This window comes from Lactuca sativa, chromosome 7, assembly GCF_002870075.4.
Source record: "Lactuca sativa cultivar Salinas chromosome 7, Lsat_Salinas_v11, whole genome shotgun sequence".
NCBI lineage: Eukaryota > Viridiplantae > Streptophyta > Magnoliopsida > Asterales > Asteraceae > Lactuca > Lactuca sativa.
The window spans coordinates 88,809,044-88,816,708 of NC_056629.2; the positions used below are offsets into that span (position 1 = coordinate 88,809,044).

The following is a 7,665-nucleotide window of genomic DNA, read 5'->3' on the forward strand; positions in this document are numbered from 1 at the left end:
ATGTTCCGATAGTCAAATTAGCCAAACATTAACCTCATGTTGATGCCATAAAATAAAATATAATTTGTCATTTGTTTTTTTCATTAATCAACCCGACTAATGTATTGTTTACAAAAAAATAAGAAAACTCTAGAATTAATAACAATGTACTTGAAAGTAAGATGTTATAATAAACAATTCAACGAATGTACATTGCTCCAAATACATTGTGTACAAAAGATAAAAAAAACTTCATATAAAAATATAAAGATCATGGGGTTGATTATTGATAGTGATTTGTCTATTATGAGTTTTATTTTTTACTTCAACCATGAACAAGAAAAAACATATTTTATGATATTTATGACAATGTATGTATTGTTGAGTAAGAAAAACATTTTGTTACTTATATAAATAATTTTAATAAATACTTTAGAAACTACATTTGGTAAAAAATAAAACCAATTCATTTTTTTTTAAATCCATCAACCCAACCAACATACGGGTATAAGTGTATAACACTAGTTATGTGGTGTTATTAGAATGGAATAAGGATTAACCGATTAAAAAGTCTCTGCGGTGTTGGGTTAATAAAAACCAAGTTAAGTTTAATCACTAGTCAAGTTTTTATTGTTATGAAACTGATAATAATAAAAAATATTCAATGCCTTATTTTCAATTCTAATGTTGGGTGATATAAGAGGCTGTAAATTAATGTTTATAATCAAGAATTTTTTCAAAGTCAATAAATTAGAATAATATGTTTAAGTATCTATATTAACAAGATAATATAAGTTCTTAAATGGTTTATGTAATGTTTTTGGTTGCGGTAAGCAGCAAATGATGGTTGATTTGGGATATGAGAGGAGTATCAAAAATTTCAAACTAAGGGCCCAACCGGGTTCGAACCGATGACCTCTTGATCTGCAGTCAAATGCTCTACCACTGAGCTATGGACCCATTTTGTTGCTTATTTGAAGCACTGATTTATATTAATATCCAACATTTCAAAAAAAGAAGACTGAAAGGTGTTGATAGAACAAACTGGAGCGTTTTGAAAATAATTTTTATAAATAAAAATATTATATATTTGGCTTGTTATTAACCTACAAAAAAATTTGGGACAAACCTTAAAAGAAATGACCATATAAATACCATTTAATTCAAACTGTTTATGTTAATTTTTTTCCCATTATTATGGTGTTTCAACAATTATTTAGTTTGTTGAACATATCTCATGAATGATGGTTGATAACTAATGTGTAGACAAATATCACATGTTACAGGTATAATTATGTTTGTTTGATAGAAATGACATAAATAAAAGGATAATACATATAAATCGTCTCAAAATATGATGAAAACAAGTTGATGCAAAAAGTCTTGGGAAAAATTGTGATACGTATTGTTGTAACAAACTCACAATATTTAACTTGAAATTATGTCCCTACATTGCTTGATGTGTCAGATAAGTTTTTGGTGTCATATTAGCGTGTTTCATATGGATTGTCATACATTGGGGAAAGGGTGGAGAATAGGTGGGATAATTGGGTCCTATCAAGTTGAACATTCTCTTATGGTGTATCAGACTAGGGAGCATTCTGACAGAGGAAAGATTGTTAACTAATGATATGTTTATATTTAACTATATATTTTAGGTCATTATCTTAATATATTTAAATAAAATGTTATATTTTAAGATTTATGATTCTTAATATACCCTGAAATGTTACACTGTAGTTAAAATCTGAATTGGGATACAAAACGAGGAGAATAGAGTTGAAAGGGAAGAAAAGTTGGCAAAACCGGACAATCAATACTTCCTAAATTAAAATTGGGCTGATAGACCTCTCTTTAGTGTTATGGCTCTATTTAATGTCTCTTAACTCCTATTAATGAGATTCAAGATGCTTTGAAAACAAGACAAAATTTCAATCGAATTTCATGTTCATGCCAAAATACGAATTCTAGTTCCCATGTCGTGGCAAAGGCATTACCATGATGTGGTGGATCGAAAATTTGCGAAAAAAGCCCATTTCTATCTATGTTTTCGTGTCCCTTCAGGATTCCAGTTGTCATGATATGGCAAGTCTGTTACCATGTCCTAGCGACACTTAAACCTATAAGTTAACAAAAATATTAAGCCTAATGATATATCTTAAGCCTAGTTCGGTTTCTACGAATATAAATCTTAGAGCTGTGATTTTCATAGTCTAAGAGGCAACCATAGGCCCATTAAGCTGAAATGGAACGAAGATTTGAAGGATTCAAGACCAGATTCATTTTTGAAATGGGAATAATTGAGTTTGCTTTTCTGATCACGATTAGCGTTCTAATTGTGTTTGTATTTCTTTACTTTACGAAAGTAGGTGTTAATCTTTTGCTTTGTGTTTTAAATAGATTATTCATGAGATTATGGATCAAATTTTTATTTGGATTGTTTATTCTAGGTTAATTTATCATGTTAATTTTGATTAAAGATCCATATGTCTTAAATATCAGTACTTTATTACCTATTTCTATTGTTGAGTCAATGTGATTAGTAGATCAAGCTAATTATGTTTTCTTAAATCATAGTTGTTTTATTATTGTAAAATAATTGTGATTAGTGTTGGATCAAAACCTAGGTTTGGGTTAATAAAGTTAATAACTTTAATGTGTGCATGTATTAGATGACCAATCTTAGCATGATTTAATTCTAATTACCTTTAGGATTATTAAAATCAAATATTGCATGATACGAATTAAACAATGAATTCAAGGATAATTAATTGCATGTTGATGAAACTAAAAGTCCCTAGAGTCATTAGTATTCGTGTATGGACCAAGTATACAAATGAACTTTAGGAATTGGTGAATAATGAATAAATATCTATTATACTTAGTAGTTAACCAATATTTTGAGATGAAATCCAATTAAACTAGAGTAACTGAAGTTATTCGTTTCCAGTTAGTTTATCTAGTTAGTTTAGTTATTGATTTGTTTGAGATTTAAAAATCAAAACCCCCCTTTTATTGTTTTCTTTTATTTAATATAACTTGTGATCAAAATTTATAATATTAATTCAATATTATTCCCCGTGAGTTTGATACCATTATTTATCAAAATTATACTATACTCGATCAAGTTCACTACATGTAAGGTATTGATTTAGATGCAATAGACTAGGAATTATACATGTAAATCTAGTGCATTAAAAAACATATCAAGTTCATGGCAGTATAGTGATGGTATATGGAAAAAAATTGTATCCATTGAGACTGGGAATTATAAATGTAAATCTAGTGCATTAAATATATGTTTATGAGTATTGTGGATATTTATGATTATAGAAGTATTTAGGATCTTTTAGACACAACTATATGCAGTGAGTGAGGTAAGACTTAATTGGTGAGTTCAATTCAAATTGCTTTGTGTGATTTTAGTGAGCAAGGCTTCGATGTTATATATTAAAATAAGTTTTTCTTGGGGACATTAAAAGACAAGTGTGGGGTAGGGGTCCCTTGTATTCACTACTCAACAATGAGGTCCAGTCCATTACTTGTTCTAGCTACTTAGATTGTGTTGAGATGATTGTGCATGTTTTTTTATGGTTTCTCCTCCTTGGTCTAGATTTGGGTCTGGGTTGGTGTCTGGTGGGGGTTGTAGCTCTCCATCCCCTTTACTTTTCATTCTCTTATTACTTGAATGAATTTAGTGCGACATTTCCTTTTATCATCATAAACTTCAAAACTAAAAAAATAAACATTTTTATTTATCATCATAAACTTCAAGACTCAACAAATAAGCATTTTGATGGATATTTATCAATAAATTGAAATATAAAACACTCTAACTACGCTTAAACCATATGAGATAAATAATGAAACCAATAATTTCCAACTTATATGGATTAAAGGATGATCCATTATTGATGAAACTCAAATTTCGTTGACATTTCCATAACTTCGCAATTAAGCAATTATGTCACTTTAATAGATTGGACATGGATTACTAGAATCCATCGTCAACATTAAATCATTAGACACACCAATAATTTCAAGTTTGATAGATCATTTTGAAGATCCACCATTGAATGGATTCAAAATTCAAATCAAAATATTTAAGAGACAAATACCTTAAGTGTTTCTCAAAGTAAATTTAAAGCTAAGGACTAAAATAAATTAGTATAACTATTCTAAATTAGATTTGTCTATTTTAATTGAACATCTCGACTTTTTTCTTTCTTTAAATTCTCAAAATAAATAAGAGAGTAAATCTAAGGCTTGAGTCTTCAAAAGACAAGAATGTTCTCTTCATCATGTATATTTTGTAGATTGTACCTTAACTGTGGTTTTCTTTAACACTTTTTCTCCCTAACATAATAGCTTTATGACCATTTAGACCCCTATAGGCACTATGGTAATCGGTCAGCCTCTTAAATAAGCTTCAGTATAGAATACGCCTAACAATAAGTCTAACTTACGGCCAACCTCTTATAAAAAGGGTCTCTCAAGTTTAGCAATAAAGACAATATAAAAAAGACAAACGATGGAGCTAGTTTTGTCATTTCACATCTATTTAATGGTGGAAATTGATAGTAACAGTCCCGACTCCTAAGGGACTATTGATGTTATCACATCTATAAGGACAACCCATGATAAAAATAAAAAATAAAAAATAAAAAATAAAAAATAAACAATACTTAGACTAAAAGTAAGATTTTTGTCAAACCACATAGACCAAAAACCAACAATCATCTTCATTTTTTTTTTTTGAACCAGCAATTCTAATTTACTTCTAAGCTAACAACATTTATTCCACCTATGTCCACAACGGGACTTGAACTCTCGATCTCAAAGAGGGAAGACACCACCTGATACCGCTGGGCTACAAGCCCTTTGGTCTTTATTTTTACCATTTTACCTGTTCAACATATCATCACACTTTCAAAATTTACATTTTGGTCCAAATTTTAAATTTTATTACGAATTTTGTCCAGATTTTATACTTTTGACCCACATTTCAAAAATTTGTCACCAATTCATCCTAAATTTAGTTTGTTACATATGTTTTTGTAAAAAAAACATTTGTTTCAAATATGTTTTTTTTTCAATATTTGTTTCGAATATGATTTTTTGATGTATAAAACATTTTTTCACATAAAAACCATATTTTTCTCTATAACTTTTTCTAAAACATTTTTGTATGCAAAATACCTATATAAAAACTTTTTTTTTTAAATATTTTTGTATCCAAAATACCTATTTATAAAAAAATATTTTAAATACTTATTTATAAAAATGTAGTTATGTGAAATAAGTGTTTGTATATTTTTTTTTATAAAAACATGTTTGTATTAATTTTTATAAAATAAATCTTGCTATATATTTTTTTAAATAAAAACGTGTGTTGTATACAAATGCATTTATTATAAAATAGGTATTCGTATACAATTTTTTAATATAAATGTTTTTGTTAATAGTTAGTTTTATTTCCTTCCTTTTTATAGTTATTCTAGCATTTTTAGCATTTAGTGGTAGCGGATTAGCTTGTTGTTGGTCTTTATCCGCATACATGGACTTATTGGGTTTTGCGGATCCACTTTGGAAGAATTAGGCTTGATGCATTGAAGACTTAGATGGGTCATGGTCTCTTAAATATGGGCTTGGTCTATCCATATTGAATCTTCAAAATGATAGATCCATTTTAAATCAGGTGAGGTGTGAAAGGGACCAAATAAGTCAAATATATTGGGGTAGAGTAGTAGGAAAAGGAACCAATAGCATTTCAACATTATTTACGAGGGTGACGTCTCTCCCACACTACTCTAGATAGCCACCCGCATAATGGCCTATTGGGGGGCATTTTGGTCATTTAGCTCATCAATTACCTTAGGGGTTAGCTCTAGCAGCACATACTTCGAATTGTCCACTATTGGAGCATCTTAGAGGCGATTTTGGAGAGCTAAAGCTATAATCTTCTCATTCTTCTAGTAGTTGCTAATTTCTTGATGTTAAAACATTTTTATGATTTTTTTTCTTGTTGCCATTAGTGGCTAACTTCTTTAGTTTAGTTGACTTGGTGTAGAACCCTTGGATATTTGTGGGTTTTGAAGGATTCTTGTTAGATTAACATTTATCTCATGTTATTGATTCTCATTTCATAATTCTTATGTGTGTTTAATACTTTGAACATGAGCTTGGTACTTAAATGAGCAATTGTTAGTTTCTTTCTTTTATTTAGCAATGAATCATTGAATTTTCTTAGACCAATGGCTTTATTGTAGTGAAAATCACATCTAGCTTATGGATCATGACTCGTTTATTGATATGTAAGCATTGACATTGTCTTGGAATTTGAAATTCCTTCATTCGTAAGGATAATCAATTTTCTTGAATTCAATTGCTTCAATTGGGCTCTTGATTATGTTTAAGAAGGCGTTATGTGGGCTTCCCCAACCTCCGTACTACCTTTGAGGAATTTTGGCATATCATTCTGCATTATTTCTATAACCAGTTTGGATTGAATGATAAACTTACATATTGAATCATAATGATAAATATAAAAATGTTCATTGTTTTGAATCGCCTTAATTGACCAACTTTCTCTTATATTTGAGCATCTCACCATCTTGTTTAATTGCAAGATTTTTAGTTATTCAAGTATATTAGTTTTCAAACAAATCACAAACCCCCCATTTTAGTTTAACTTAGTTGTTTGGTTTTAGTTCACTTTTTCAATTAGATGGTATTGGTAAATGAATTACAACCATTCTCCTGTGGATTCGATCCCTTTTTAATAATATATTACGTTTTATTTTGCAAGCAAAATGATGTAATTTTCATGGTGGACTTGACATCCCACCATTTGTATATATTTTTATAAAATAAATATTTGCATGTAATTTTCTTTTATAAAATTGTGTTTGTATACGGAACCATTTATTATAAAATAGGTGCTTATAAAATGTATATAAATATGTTTTTATAAAAAGAAATGTATACAAGTAGTTATTTGTGTGCATATAAATACATAAACATATGTAAACATGTTTGCTATGAAATAGGTTGTATTATTTTTTTATATATAAAAATGTTTTTGTATGTATTTTTTTAAAATAAATGTTTGTATATATATATATATATATATATATATATATATATATATATATATATATATATATATGTGTGTGTGTGTGTGTGTGTGTGTGTGTTATATAGAAATGTATTTGTGTACAAATGAATTTATTCTAAAATAGGTGTTTTTATATATATTTTAAAAATTACGTGTGTTGTGTACGTATTTTTTATAAAGACACACTCACACACACACACACACACACACACACACATATATATATATATATATATATATATATATATATATATATATATATGTATGTATGTATTTATGTATGTAACTATATGCACACAAAATAGTTTTATGTACTTAATAAATACCTATTTTATAAAGGCTTTTAAGGTATAAATGGGTATAAGAACGTATTTTACATAAGTGTATTTCATGCATTTTCATATAAATACGTTTATGTAAATAGGTAATTAAAATATAAAAATACTTTTAGAAATAGGTATTTCGCATACAAAAATGTTTTTCAAAAAACGGGTTTTATATAGAAAAAAGTTTATTATGTGAAAATATGTTTTTTTTTTTTATAAATAAGATTTTATACATCAAAAAAA

At 28.0% G+C, this 7,665-nt stretch overlaps 1 non-coding gene across 1 annotated transcript; it reads right to left on the minus strand.

Moving 5' to 3' along the window:
* Positions 1-867: 867 nt before the first annotated feature.
* Positions 868-939, minus strand: TRNAC-GCA (transfer RNA cysteine (anticodon GCA)). Its single transcript has one exon. It is a non-coding gene; the product is annotated as a tRNA-Cys (tRNA).
* Between the last annotated feature and the right edge of the window lie 6,726 nt (positions 940-7,665).